Source organism: Psammomys obesus, unplaced genomic scaffold (genome assembly GCF_907164565.1).
Source record: "Psammomys obesus unplaced genomic scaffold, mPsaObe1.curated_primary_1811, whole genome shotgun sequence".
NCBI lineage: Eukaryota > Metazoa > Chordata > Mammalia > Rodentia > Muridae > Psammomys > Psammomys obesus.
The window spans coordinates 21,763,200-21,777,029 of NW_026596073.1; the positions used below are offsets into that span (position 1 = coordinate 21,763,200).

The following is a 13,830-nucleotide window of genomic DNA, read 5'->3' on the forward strand; positions in this document are numbered from 1 at the left end:
GATAGATAGATAGATAGATAGATAGATAGATAGATAGATAGATAGATAGGTAGATTTAAGCAGTATTAGGTCTTTCACATTAGAAACTATGTTCACTTTCTATTACAAACATCAGGATAACCAGAAGAGATTAAACAAGTGTCCCCTACTCCCTTTCTCACTGAACTTCAAGCTCAGATATTGGGGATTCAGTGTTGCCATAATCCTGTCATTGGTTTCACTTTACTAATACAAAGTGTTCTGAAATTAAGCTCTTTGACTTTCCATAGAAACATCTAGAATTTATTAAAGATAGGCCCCATTTCCCTAAACAAGCTAGTAATCACATTATTCTTGAAATTGCAAGCTGAATCCTTGAGGAGCTTCTTCATATCCTGGAAGTACATACAACTGATTCTCTTGCCATGATTACTCAGCAAAAGAGGTTCATACCTCTGGATAGATTAGGCACAAATAATGCTAGGAAATGGCTTTCTCCCATGAGCCTGCAATAGGCCTGATTAACACCAAACATGTTGAAAAGAGCTACTTATACTATCCAATAGTCACATGACCACAGAGTAGGAAAAAGCCAGAAAATGCTCTCTTGCTCTCTCATACACACACACACGTGCATGTACACAAAGACCACACCTTATGCAAATATTCTATCAATATGTAGAAATATATGGTTGTATGATTTACATACCATATATAATTACTATTCACATATATCTCCTGACTTAACTCTCAGATACTTTATACTTTCTTTGAAGTTCTAAATCAAACTGTCAATTAGCTCTGAGCAAAATGAAATGGCCAGCATTACCTATCAGACCATAACACAATTCAATTTATTGTGCTAACAAAAGACAGAGTTAAGCAGTAAATTTATTTCCATAATAAAAAGATTGTTTCACCTACTGAACATGGTAGTTAAAGTTATCTAAGCTTCATAAATGTTGGATTTTTAGTATCAATAGACACTTCTACAAACCTCTGTTGTAATATACACTCCCAGAAATTAAGAGAAGAATAAACTCCGGGAGAGTAAAATCCAATCTTTTTTACTGGCCAGTCCCCACTGCACAGCTGCAACATAGGTGACATGACCACACCCCTACAGATTTGACAAAACCCCACCAATTACAAGCAGTGAGATCCAAGGCATGTTAGTAAACCTCTGTCTGTGCCTCACTTTCCCTCCCTAAAGTGAAGAAAACGACACAGGTTGAGCATACCTAATCCAAAGTGTTCAGAAATCTAAAATGTTCCAAACTTAAATATTTGTGAGCATTGATGACACTTTAAAAGTTCTAGCTTTTCTGTTTTCAGATTTGGGGTGCTCAGTTAATAAAGTGTGCACAAACATTTAACGCTGAAATATTTTAAACACTTACGGTTCCGAGCATTTTGGATGAGGAATGTCCCACACAGTTTCAGCCTCAGAAGACTGGTACTGTTGAAGGGAATGGGCTGGCATGCATCAAGTGCTCACAAGAGGGCCTTGCAGATGCTCAGCTTGCCGGCATCAGCTAGCTGGCGTCATCATCATGGCACCACAGCCAGAGTTGGCCTTTTTCTCCTGGCCTAATTGGTGTAGTCCAGATGTAAGCCATTACAGTTTTGAAACTGTGCATTTCCAGCATCTCCAGGTACAGGTAGTGCTAGATAAGGAGTAAGACTTAGACGAGCAAGGCAGTAAATACTTTATCTATGGAGTGAGCCAAGAACTCATTTATAGCAGCTGGGCTCCTCACTGATGAAGACCAGGCAGTATGTTTATTGCTGAATGAGAATCTCCCCTTCCACTCATAAAACCTTTGGGATCTGACAGTAAACTACAGAAAGCCTTCTGTGTTTTCTCCACAATGCCAAGCAAAGTTTGGCCCGTGCATAAGCGATACTTAGTAGCCTATTCAGCTCAAAATAAGCAAGTATCTTCTTGTATGTTTCCAGAGATGGCCTATAAACAAAGACATCTCAACTTTAAAGCCCAGAAAACAATGGCTAACCATCAGGGACGGCTACATTTTCCCACAAACCAAGGTCTCAAATTTATAATGAGAGTATACTAGACTTTGCCAGAACATACAGTTACCATAGACTTTAGTACAGAATGTAACAACAGAAAATTCAATTTATTGTCACTCTTTTGTATTCAGTAAGTCTTGAACTCTAAAATATAAAGAAGAATTTGCAAAGCAACAGGAACTCCTGCACACGAGTTAACCTTCAATAATTATTCAGGTGTGATGAATCCCTATCACCTACTCAGCAGTACTCCTTAGTGTGGTATGGCGCAGCAGGGTACCACTTTAAGGGGTGCTTGATACGAGTGAGCAGAAATGGACCATCCCTTGGAGGACCCCTGAAGAAAGTTTTATTTTGCTTAGGAGAAATTGGGGGGATTCTCACAATTCTATTTGCCAAAAGAGCCTGTTTTCTTACAAAAACTGGTTGCAGGGGGCTAGAAGAAAGCCCTTTCATACTTTCTTCCTTTCCCTCCATTACTTTCTCGCTCCCCTTGAGAAGAGCCTCGGCTGCATGTTTGGCTTCTAAGGGCCTGATGAGACCCTAGATGCTACAGTGAATGCCGAGACCTGAAAGGAATAGTTCTCTCTCCCTCCCTTTGAGTCAGAAATTCTGAACACAAGAGGATCCATTCAAGGCATGATGGAGTGCCTCACAGAGGCGGCAATATGTTCCCAGTTGGCAAACAGAGAGCTGTTTGGACAGTGAGCACAGCCATCCACTCAGCAAACATCAGTTTTCCGAAGAGTTCGCAGGAGAAAGCAGGAGACGCTGTAGGCCCCTTTTGTCAGACTCCAGCTCTAATTTGGGACAACCTTTCTAAACAAAGTGCTTTTGTTCCAAAGGGACAATTCAGTGGGTCCCAACTGCTTTCCTAGAAACTATGTCCATCTATTCACAAATGCATTTGAGCCAAACAATCATTTGTAAAGGCCCGAAAGTACAAGAAAGTGATGGGAAACACCCTGATTTCCATCTGCATAATAACTGGCAAGGAATGACTAGTCTGTCAGCTGGCTAGGATGGCAGCTAGAAGTGAAGAGAAAATGGTGGCTTCTTAAGGGCTATCTTGCCCTGTAAGGTGCTTTTAAGAACAAGGGTGCTGCTACTGCTCCATCTGAAGACCACCAACAAACATCCTGCAAAGATCAGAGCAAAAAAATGAGCAAGTGAACTTCCGGTCCAGTTATGTTCCTCTGTGGATGTAATTCCTCTCTCCCTATAGGATTTTGGAAGAAAATGCATGCACGGTTTAATTAAAATGGTCAGTTTTGAAAGGTTACCGACACTAAGTAAGAGTCCTGTTCAGCCAAATTTTCACCAATGTCTATGACACAAGTAAATGAACATGGAGCAGACCTGTTCCGCTTGGCTTTCTCCCCTCTCTAGCCATGACTTGCTACTATGACCAATGTGCCCAATGACAGAAATCTGTGACAATGACACTTCATTAGCATGAACGCCAGAAGTAAAATGTGTATAAACCAGGGACTTAGATCCGTGGGTGAGCATTTGCCAAGCACTCATAGGACTCTGGGTTCAGTCAGCAGCACTGCAAATAAGCAAATCAACAAGAATTTAAAAGGCTTTCACTCTGAAAATATAGGAAGCGCCAGAAGAGAAGGAGAGCAGAAAGAAAGGGCGTATCTTACAGGATATAAGAGTGCCGCAGCCTTTAACTTAGTCTCAGTATTCCTAAGTGCTGCCTCTCCAGCGGAACAACATGCAAATGCCAGAACCTAGACAACTCTCCCAAATGTATTTCAGGGGGAATGTTCTTATGTAGGGAAACCAATACAGTTCAGTCGCCTGGTTTTGTCTAGTACACAGTTTTCATATTTTTATAGAGCTATAAAAGAAGTGTGCAGTATGGACTGGAGACTACACATCTCCAAAGCAGGAGATTTTCTTGCCCTTCCCAGAATGAATCTGCCAATCCCTGCCCTAAGCCACTACAGAATTGGTAAATAATAATTCCTGGTTCTACTTGAGACAAGCGAAAAACACACTTTCAAATAATGTCTGTCAGGGTCAGAGGCCAGAGACCTGGAGAAGATGAAAGGCAAGAGTTACAACAGGAGGGCCCAGGCAGGAATCCACTTACTCGACAGCATGCGGTTATTAAGACAACTCTGACAGTAAGACAAACCCTTCTTCCTTTGGGAAGATACCCCATAAATCATACAACTTGCAAAATTCCTAACTTACAACATACAGAATAATAAATAGCCACTTGCCTGTACCAGCTGAGAGGTGGCTCAGCATTGAACTAAGTGAGCCAAAGGTGATGAAGAACATGTGTAATAGGGTGGGGGGAGCTTCTGAAGATGCTCCTGTCTCTGCCTACCATCTCCCTGTAGAAGCCCTGAGGTACAGCTTTTGTGGCGGCTCTGGGGTCTCAAACCCTGGCCCTTATGATTATATCTCTCCATCCCCAACAGTAAAATTTTAGAAGCTAATAATAAGTGTGTGTGTGTGTGTGTGTGTGTGTGTATACATACACACACATGTACATAAAATTCTAAATGTAACTGATAGCCAAGAAAATGAATCATGAAAAGACTTAGGGAGGGCTACCAGACAAAAGACAGGTCACACCCACTTCACACCAAGCTTTTACTATACTACAACAAATTCACACCAGGATGGTTAAGACACTGAATAATAATGATGATGATGATGATAATAATTTCTTGTATGTTTGAAAGTCATCTTTATCTGTGCATTTTGTGAAATTGCTGGCTAAATCTGGCACCTTTACCACAGACATCAACATCTGTTAAACAGCTTCCAGCACGTAGCGCTCCCTAGAGAACAGGGTGAAAAACTTTAGAGAAAGGGAGAGCTCATTTTATCAGAACTCTGTGCAGAGAATGGTAGATCATGAGGCCTACCACCCAGCTGGAGGTTGCTGCTGCTCAAGCACAGGAAGGAGGCGAGGGCAGAGCAGCAGAATCCTGGGAAGGTAGAGATTCACTCAAGGACTGCTGCTGCTCCTAGTGAGGTCATGTACAGGATAACTGGTGACAGCACTGCCAAGAGTCAAGCAAAGCACCCCTCCCCCACTGCATACCTTACAAGCTGTCCTTATCCCTAATATGGCTAAGTGTGGGTATCAGTCAGTGTTCAGGAAAAGAGGGTTCGGGAAATGGCCAGATCGGTAAAGAACCTGCCTTGCAAGCACAGGGCTCTGGATTTAACCCCCAGAAGTTACGGCAAAGGGTCATTTGTGGTGATATATGCTTGCAATCCCAGAGCTCAACATATGAGACAGCTCAAGTGGCCTTGAAATTGCTACAGAGTCCAGGATGATGCTGAATGTCTGATCCTCCTGCCTCCACCTGCCAAGGGCAGGGGTTGCAGGACTGCTAAAGCACGTGGCTAAATGTGAGGTTTTATGCTTGCATGTACCTGTGTGCATAGAAGGACACGCATACTCAGCCGGCTATCTACCAAATGATCAGTCCAGAAAATATACATGCAAGCAACAGTACATGGATTCAGCAGGTCACATTTGGGAACATATATGTGTAAAAAGAAGCATATAGCTGTGTGTGTATACACACACATACAGTAATAATTGAGGGAAAGCCTTGAATTTGAAGAAGAGCAGGAAGGCATATATGAGGTGGTATGGAGAAAGGAAAGGGAAGTGAGAAACGTCGTAATTAAAAAATGAACTCTACACACACACACACCAGTCGATTTTTAACAAGTATTCAACCCTACCCACTCTGTATCTTAGATACAGCCCAGGTGCGTATCTGGTACACTTACAGCAGACCTTCGCTCCCAATTCCTATTCTATACTAAGAGATATCAGGACTCCTTAGAGAAATGACTACCTCAAGAATAGGACAGTTAAAAAAACAAAAAACAAAACAAACAAACAAACAAAAAAAAACACCTCACAAAGATCTAACATCAGTACAGAAGCCAGGAAGCCACTTGGATTTCACACACCGGAAAATGGATGCTGCAGAGAAGCCACACTTACTTCTCCCACCTGACCACCCAGTTCTAAAACCGCAAAGATGAGCTGGGAACAAAAACAAAACAAAACAAAACAAAACAACGGAAATGCAGCACAAGGAACTGAAAACAAATAGAGAGGTGGCTCAGTGGGCAAAGGATGTCATCAAGCCTGCCAACCTGAGTCTGATCTCCGGGGCCTCCATGATGGAAGGAAAAATCTAAATCCTACAAGCTGCCCTCTGACCTCCACGTGCCACACACATCCTCCACAAAATAAATAAATGTAGTAATTATTTTTAAAAGGACAATTTCTCAAAATGTTATTCAGTGAACACAAGCCCTTCAATACATGTGTGGCTATTAGGAGAAAACCTGCAGAGATCTAAGTTACAATTAAAAGCTGTCTGCAGCGATCTCAGACCCTTAACATGGTTACAAGTAGTGCAGAGGCCCAGAAACGTACAATGACAGCATTTGCCTTCATTAGAAACCTTCTGCCATGCTGATCTCGGAAAAGCCAGGCCCTTCGCAATAGAATCCTTACTCTAAAATCAAGCTTGGCACAGTAAAAATAAAATGAAAACACTATGCAGTATAGCATTTGTTTTCCTATAAAGTGTTGGATCATTTAATGCAGACTGATGTCAACTGACAAAAATAATTTTGCACTTTCTTCCTCACCACGTCTATCTAAACATTTCTCTGTGCATCTCGAATGTGCTGCCAAGAGCCACTAACAAAAGCAGACTGTGGGGGCGGGGACACACCACTTAGCACACAAGTAGTTGGAATTTATTACTAGCAAGATGGCTTTGTATCTTATAGCACAACTTTTTTTCTATCAGCGTGAGTCATAATCTGACTTAAAATAACTTGGACTTTGCTTTCTGTCAGGTTTCACAAACTAAGGTTGGTTTCTCTTCCTGATGAAAATTTATTTGTGACCTGGGAAACAGATTCTGTAAGGCTCTTCATAGCTCTGATTAACAACCACCCAGCTAAGGAGTCTAAAGAAGCCATTACTTCACCAAGGCAACTTGATAGCATTAGCAGGGTTCTTAGCAACGGGGTAGTCACAGTAACCAATCACCATCGTATAAGAATTAGGTTACCCACTCTGAGTTGAGGCCAGAGTAATATTTCAAATCCATTAAGTCTATAAGCTCAAGGTAACCCCCAAACTGGCAATGTCCCATGATCATGATTCACTGGTGATAGCTTAGCGAAGTGTCTACAAACAGCTCAAATTCCCCCAAATGTTCTTAATGCCTTTCTCGTAACATGAAGCCAGGCTTATGGTACAAAATTATATTCTCTCCAATCAAGTATTTCTTCCACACAGTTACAAGTACCACAGATAATTTGGATGAGGCTTTCTAGAAGCTGTGAGGTATCATTCACACACAACAAAACAAAAACCTTCAGAGTGTGTACCAAGAACTCTAAATTCCATTTCACAAGTCAGTTTAAAAAAAAAAAAAGTTGTGATGTTTTCAAATTCACTCTAAACACCTAAGAGACAAAAGAATGGCAATTTGTTATGAAGGCAAATCTGTAGAGCCATTTACTTACATATTACAGAAGACTAATTAAAGGTTCTCCATATGAAAAGACACAAATCTGGAATTTATATGATTGACAGTGTCCAAAATAAACAGCACATATTGAATGAGCTCAAAGACATGTATTTTGAATTTCAATCAAGAATTATATGAGCTATGGGCAATCCCCGTGACCACAAAAAAGAAACCCAAGAAGGGAGTAAATATCATGAGATCTATAATTCATAAGAGCATTGTTTTCCACAACTGTTACTGTTTCATCCTGAGAGCTTCTCCCTCTCATCCCACACTGTGAAATATTATTCCTAAGGAAGGACAGGGCAGATGATTCAATGTGACCATCGCATCTTTGGTACTGCCACTTTTGCCCATGCCTTCCTCCCTTGAAGGTAAGCCTGATGAGACAGGAACAATGCATTACATTTACTTCGCTTTTATGTGGTCCTCTCACATTCTGGGGGACCTGGCAAACCATGAGCCTTCAACACTGGCTGCTGGTTAAAGGAGTATGTCCATCAGTACTTAGCTACAAATGTGCAGCTCTTGGCATGGTGGTAAAATTTTGTCTGCTCACCTGTAACCCTTCTTGACCCTAAAACGGAACTACAATTTCCACTCATTTTGTTGTGTATTTTAGTTTCTTCAAAGAATGATACAGTTTTTGAAAAACTGTGTTGATTTTCCTTTTGTGACAATAACTTGCTGCTGGTTTCTTGCCTGGGGATATCTTTAAAAACCAAAAAACTTTGCCAGGTGCAATGGTGCATGATTTTAATCCCAGTGCTTGGAAGGCAGAGGCAGGAGGATCTCTGTAAGTTCAAGGCCAGCCTGGTCTACATACTGTATTCTAAGACAGCTGAGGCTACACAGCACAACTCTGTCAAAAAAAAAAAAAAAAAAAAAAACAAGAAAAATAATAATAATAATAATCTTCCTTCCCAACACAGAGTGCAAGCACGGGAGAAGCAAAGGACATCCCAACCAAGCAAGGCTGACAAATCAGGCTTCCCAAGGTAAGTTCCTGCCCTTCCTTGGCTGAGGACAGGCAGCAAAGGTGTCAGTGTTGTCCCTGGGCCTGTGGAGCAGGAAGTGACTCTAAGCAGAAGGTTCCAAGTCAAGCAAAATAAGGTATCTGTCCACAGAGGTGGCCTGCTAAGAGGTGGGCATGGAACCAGCTGCTGTACATAAGCAGTACCCTGCAGAATCCATTACACCAGAGGCCAGCAAACGTGAAATGGCGAAAACTTCTAAGACTGTCCAAGCTAGATGGCAGAAGAAGCAGAGAAGAAAGACTGGGGCCTAATATTCAGCATGAGTAGCGCAAAGTGTAGATTAGGAAAGAACAGATGACAAGGGCAGAAATGAGAAGAGCGCAGACAACGGCAAGCAGACATTTAGATAGCTAGCTGGTCATACGCAAATGAACAGCACTCTTCATGATGTCAAAACCCTAGATAAACTGAGTTTGAGTTTTGAAGATACTCTTCTTTCTGGTCTAGACAGCCTGCACTGGATAAGCCCACACTAGCAGGTAAGAAACAGAGTCCCGGTGCTCTGCCATGTAATCCTTGTAACCAAAGCAAACCTTGGAGCCTCCGGGGTTTTCATGGAGAATCTTCAGAACCGACCAGAATCTACCCTACCTTGCCAGGAGCCAAAAAAGTCACCCTAAACGGGGAGCTAGCTCTTTCTGACTTAACATGGCTAGCTTTCTAGGTACCCTGCCTCACCTTCCCTGTAAACTCAAAAGCTGAATTTCTTATCCCCTCAAAGCATGAACAAGAAAGGGAAGTGGGAAGAAAATGGAGGTCTGGTGACACCCATGTCCCCTGGGCCACTCTGGCTTCATTCCGGGCAGAGCAGGGATAACCCACCCATCCACCCACCCACCCACCCACACACACACACACACTTTCCCCTAGAGGACCTGAGTGTATTCTGAATTCCCCACAACACTCTACTCTGCCTCAGAGCACCGCCTGGCTGGTCCAACAGAAAAGACTATACAGGGAAGTTACCCAAAAGTCTGATGCCCTAATGAAACCCATTGTTTTATATACTAATTAAAGAAAAAGGCAATTTACACAGTCACAGAGAATTTTTAAGCTAGATGATCCTTTTTCTGAAAATGGCTTGCCTAACTTGTGAGAATCGAGGCTCTCCTGCTGATGTGACGGGGACAAGGATGACCATGGCGTCAGTTCTCCTGATGATTACTGAAGACAAAGAGTAAGTCCTCCTCCAGACAGAAAAAAAAAAATGTTAGATAAGCATTGCTTACAGCTAAACTAAAAACAAATCTCCCTCCCTTCTTTTCCAACTCCCCTTCTCCCATCCTCCCTGTCTCTTTGAAAGAGGCTCCAGTCACCCTCAGATCCACACTCTTATAGCCTTGGACAAATTATCTGGCTTCCTCTGGCCTTAATCTTGAGTACAAGGAGTGCTGGTTTTATTCTAAGGTATCATTTTCTTCTAAGGCTAGATGGTGTCTTTAGGTACCTGGAGATAATCTGTGGTGAAAGCTACCAACAGCTTTGCCTTACACTGAAGAAGAAAGGGTTAATCAAACAAGAGCAAAGTTGTAAATATTTCTCACCAGCCCCTCTCCAGGATGCTACACTGAACAAGCTTCAACTATTACAGACTGACTAAACTGTCTATTTCTACAACATTTACCAGCACAAGGTTTGAAAAGACACTATTGTAGTCAGATTACAACCGGTCAGAAGAATGGCTTCCCTCACGAGAGCTGCCCTCCCTTCTGCTCACCTGTAAGCAGTCTGCACTATGAATATGAATGGATCTCATTTGAAAGGTCAAAAGCAGGACATCTGGCTAGTCAATGCCCAAGCATTTCTACCTTGTGCTCTCTTCCATAGCAGCCTGGTAGTCATCTGCTCTCCTAGTCTTTGTGCCCTTGGGCACATATCTTAAAATCAATTTTTGAAGGGTCAGAAGTTCTCAGAGCAAGGTCTCATAAGAGAGAACCTGTTCTAACAGGTCTGCACAGGACAGTGGCAAGGTTTAATGTGAGGACCAAAAGGTAGGCTGCCTGGGTTGGACTTCAATAAGCTACTTATCTTCATTGAATTTCCTATCTGCACAACAGGAGTGTCTCCAGTGAGCAAAACTCAGAAACATCACTATTCGTGTTAGTGAATAATGAAAGATTCTAAACGTCAGGAACGTGGCTATCTTGCAGGATTTTAAAAAAAAAAAAGCAACAAAAAAATAAATCTTCAAAGCTCTGGTATTCTGGAACTATCACTTATTATTAGGGAAAAGTAGGCACTATTTTCATGCTCCAAAAATAGAAGAGAGTACCTTGTTGCTATGGTGATCACTGGTTGAGATAAGAGCACACTGCCATAGAAAATTTGGAATGGAAAGCAGCCAATTACCTATGAAGGGCATTGCAGGGGACAGAGATGAGCTGTGAGCTTCTTACAACTTTATCACAAGCACAAAAGATTTCCTCCTAATCCTGAAAACTAACATTGTTACTATGACAATACTGGAATTAAATATTTCTGCATTCTCCCTTTTAAAATAGAATCATGATTTTTTTTTTAAAAAAAAAAAGTAAATTATGTTTTAAAAATTAGAATCTGTGACTATCACATTATCATGACCAAAAGGTATTATTTAGATAAGGTCACTGTTTCTCCAGAGCGAATATTAGTGATGTGGAAAGTACAGAGTTCTCCAGCGGTAAAGCACAGCAAACGTGTGCTAAATGCTTCCTGTTCTACATGACCGTTCATTCCTAAGGCCCCTCTTCCAGTCAGTAAGGAAAACACCCAGCAGAGAAACAGCGGTGAACAGAACACAGACATGTTAGAAAGCAAAGGAGCACACTGTATTCAAAGTGCCGTGATGGAAGGAGGTGTGCAGTTTCACTTCACACTAAGAGGATGTGCTGGACATACGGGATCTAGAATGAATGGCTGACGTCAAACTGCCTAGGGTGTGCTCCGTATACAATCCTAGACAAGAAGCCCACTGACCCCAACAACTTCAGCCTCACCACTCCAACTATGGAAAGGCAGGGAGAACCTCTGCTAGGCTCCTCTGTATAAAAGGTTGCTTCAGAATAATAATGGGAGGCTGCTGAGATGGCTCTGTGGGTAAAAGGCGTTTGCTGCCAAGCCTGATGACCTGAGTTCAATCCCTGAGCTCCCCATGGTGGAAAGAGAAATGACTCCCACTAGTTGCCCTCTGACCTCTACGTGTGCACTGTATCATGTGTGTGCCTGCACACATACACAGACAAATAAAATAAGAAGTGTGGTAAAAAAAAAAATTAATAAAAATGGGTCAGTAAAAGTCAGGGTATATTCTTTAAGTTTAGTTCTATTTTTGTTTGTTTGTTTGGTTGGTTGGTTGGTTAGCTTTGTTTTTTGAAACAGGATCTCTCTATACAGTCCTGGCTGTTCTGGAACTCGATATATAGCCCCAGCTGGCCTCAAACTCACAGAGATCTAGCTGTCTCTGCCTCCCGAGTGCTGAAATTAAAGGTGTGTGCTACCATGGCTGGTGAGTTCTAATTTATCGTCATACATATAAAGAGTTTGGTCTAGCCTACCTGGAATATATCCTCAGACCAAAACTCATCATAGTTAACTTGAGTTATGAAAATAACAAGGTCTTAAATTTAACCAAGTAGTACTGCTGTTTCCATCACACTATACTTGAGAGAGCTACTTTATCATTTACCTGTGACTGAATGCAGCAAACACAACATCCCTGCTCCAATAAGGCTCAATAGATGTGTGAGTAAAGCAATTATTTCATGCTAAATTTACTACTTGCATATGCTGAATACACCTGAAGAGGTCAAGTTCTATGTAACACATTTCCTTTTTTTTTTTCTTTTTTTTGGAGACAGGTTTTCTCCGTATAGCCTCGGCTGTCCCGGGCACACTTTGTAGACCCAGCTAGCCTCAAACTCACAGAGATCCACCTGCCTTTGCCTCCCAGAGTACCAGGATATTTTTGTTTTTTTTTTTAAAAGGATTTTTTTTTAATAGAAAAGAAATGATGCTTCTTTTCTTTTCAAGTGTATCTAGCCAGGCTGGTATACTTCTATCATGCCAGTACCAGCTGAGGCAGGAACATGGGATGCTCTGAACACAGAATAAGACTCTGTCTTGGAAAAATAAAATAAAATAGAATTGCAGTGCTGATTATTTTTAAAAGGAGAAATTTATAAACACAGGAACACACAACAACTCCAAAGCTGACACTTTCCATAAGACATGGGAACAAGAAGGCAGGCCTGTGTTTCCACCTTTTGACAATTTTGTGTCTGTTACAGCTGACACCATCTCCAGGCACGCACAGCTGTCTCTGTGGCAAACAACAGGCAGGGATAATGCTCTTGACTCCTTGGAAGGGCTCTCTGCATGGAGTGACAAAAGTCACACCCAAACTCCCTAAGCACCATGGTCAGCTTTCACACAGCTCCTCTTTTGCTATATTAGAAGTTGGATCATACATGTTTTGAATGTCAAATCACAGAAGCTGGTGACTTAGTCCACTCTGAAGGACAACACAGAAAAGCCACAGTGAAGGCTGGCTGGAAAGAAATGTCATCTCCACTGTGACTCACTCACAGGAAGTGTGAGAGAAGAAGACAGGGCCAGGGAAGCTGCAGAACACTCCACCTTCCCTGAGAAAGCAGCTTTGCAAAGCAGGACCCTGGACTTCCCACTCCTCCCCAGTTCTTCTTAGCCCTGGAGCTGGTATTTGTAGAACAGGAGGGGAGAAACATCACAGTCCCAGACAAAGATCAGGAAACTGGGGGAAAGGCATTTTCCCCTCAGGTCAGGCTTCATAGGTTTGTCAGGCCTCCGAAAGGCTATGGGCAGCCAAGGTTTCTGGGGACAGTTTCCTGTGAGGTCATCCTGCATGTATCCTACCCATAAATCTTTAAATTCTTAACTGAACCAAAATAGATGAATATTTGGAATGTTTTTACAAGGATGTCATCAAACAGCTCAAATCCCAAATTTGGAGGTTTGTTGTTTTTTTTTTTTTTTAAGTGTTTTCACGATGGTGAAAAGTACTTCAATCTCAGATTGAATCTCAGATTTACTTAGATCAAAAAAGAAAGAGATGAAAGACACAGACTCAACTGCTTACATTTTGCAGTTTCTGTAAACAAACAAACAAGCAAGCAAATTGACTTGGCACCTCAAGGGAACTCACTGCCCAAAACAAGATGAAGTAATTTCAAGAATACTAAAGGCATGTTAATTCTTTAAGCTCCCCCAACCTT

The 13,830-nt window shown here is 41.8% G+C and overlaps 1 protein-coding gene across 6 annotated transcripts in view; it reads right to left on the reverse strand.

Moving 5' to 3' along the window:
* The window catches only part of Fndc3b (fibronectin type III domain containing 3B), a 296,408-nt gene that overhangs the window by 151,834 nt on the left and 130,744 nt on the right, over positions 1-13,830 (reverse strand). The window lies entirely within an intron of this gene.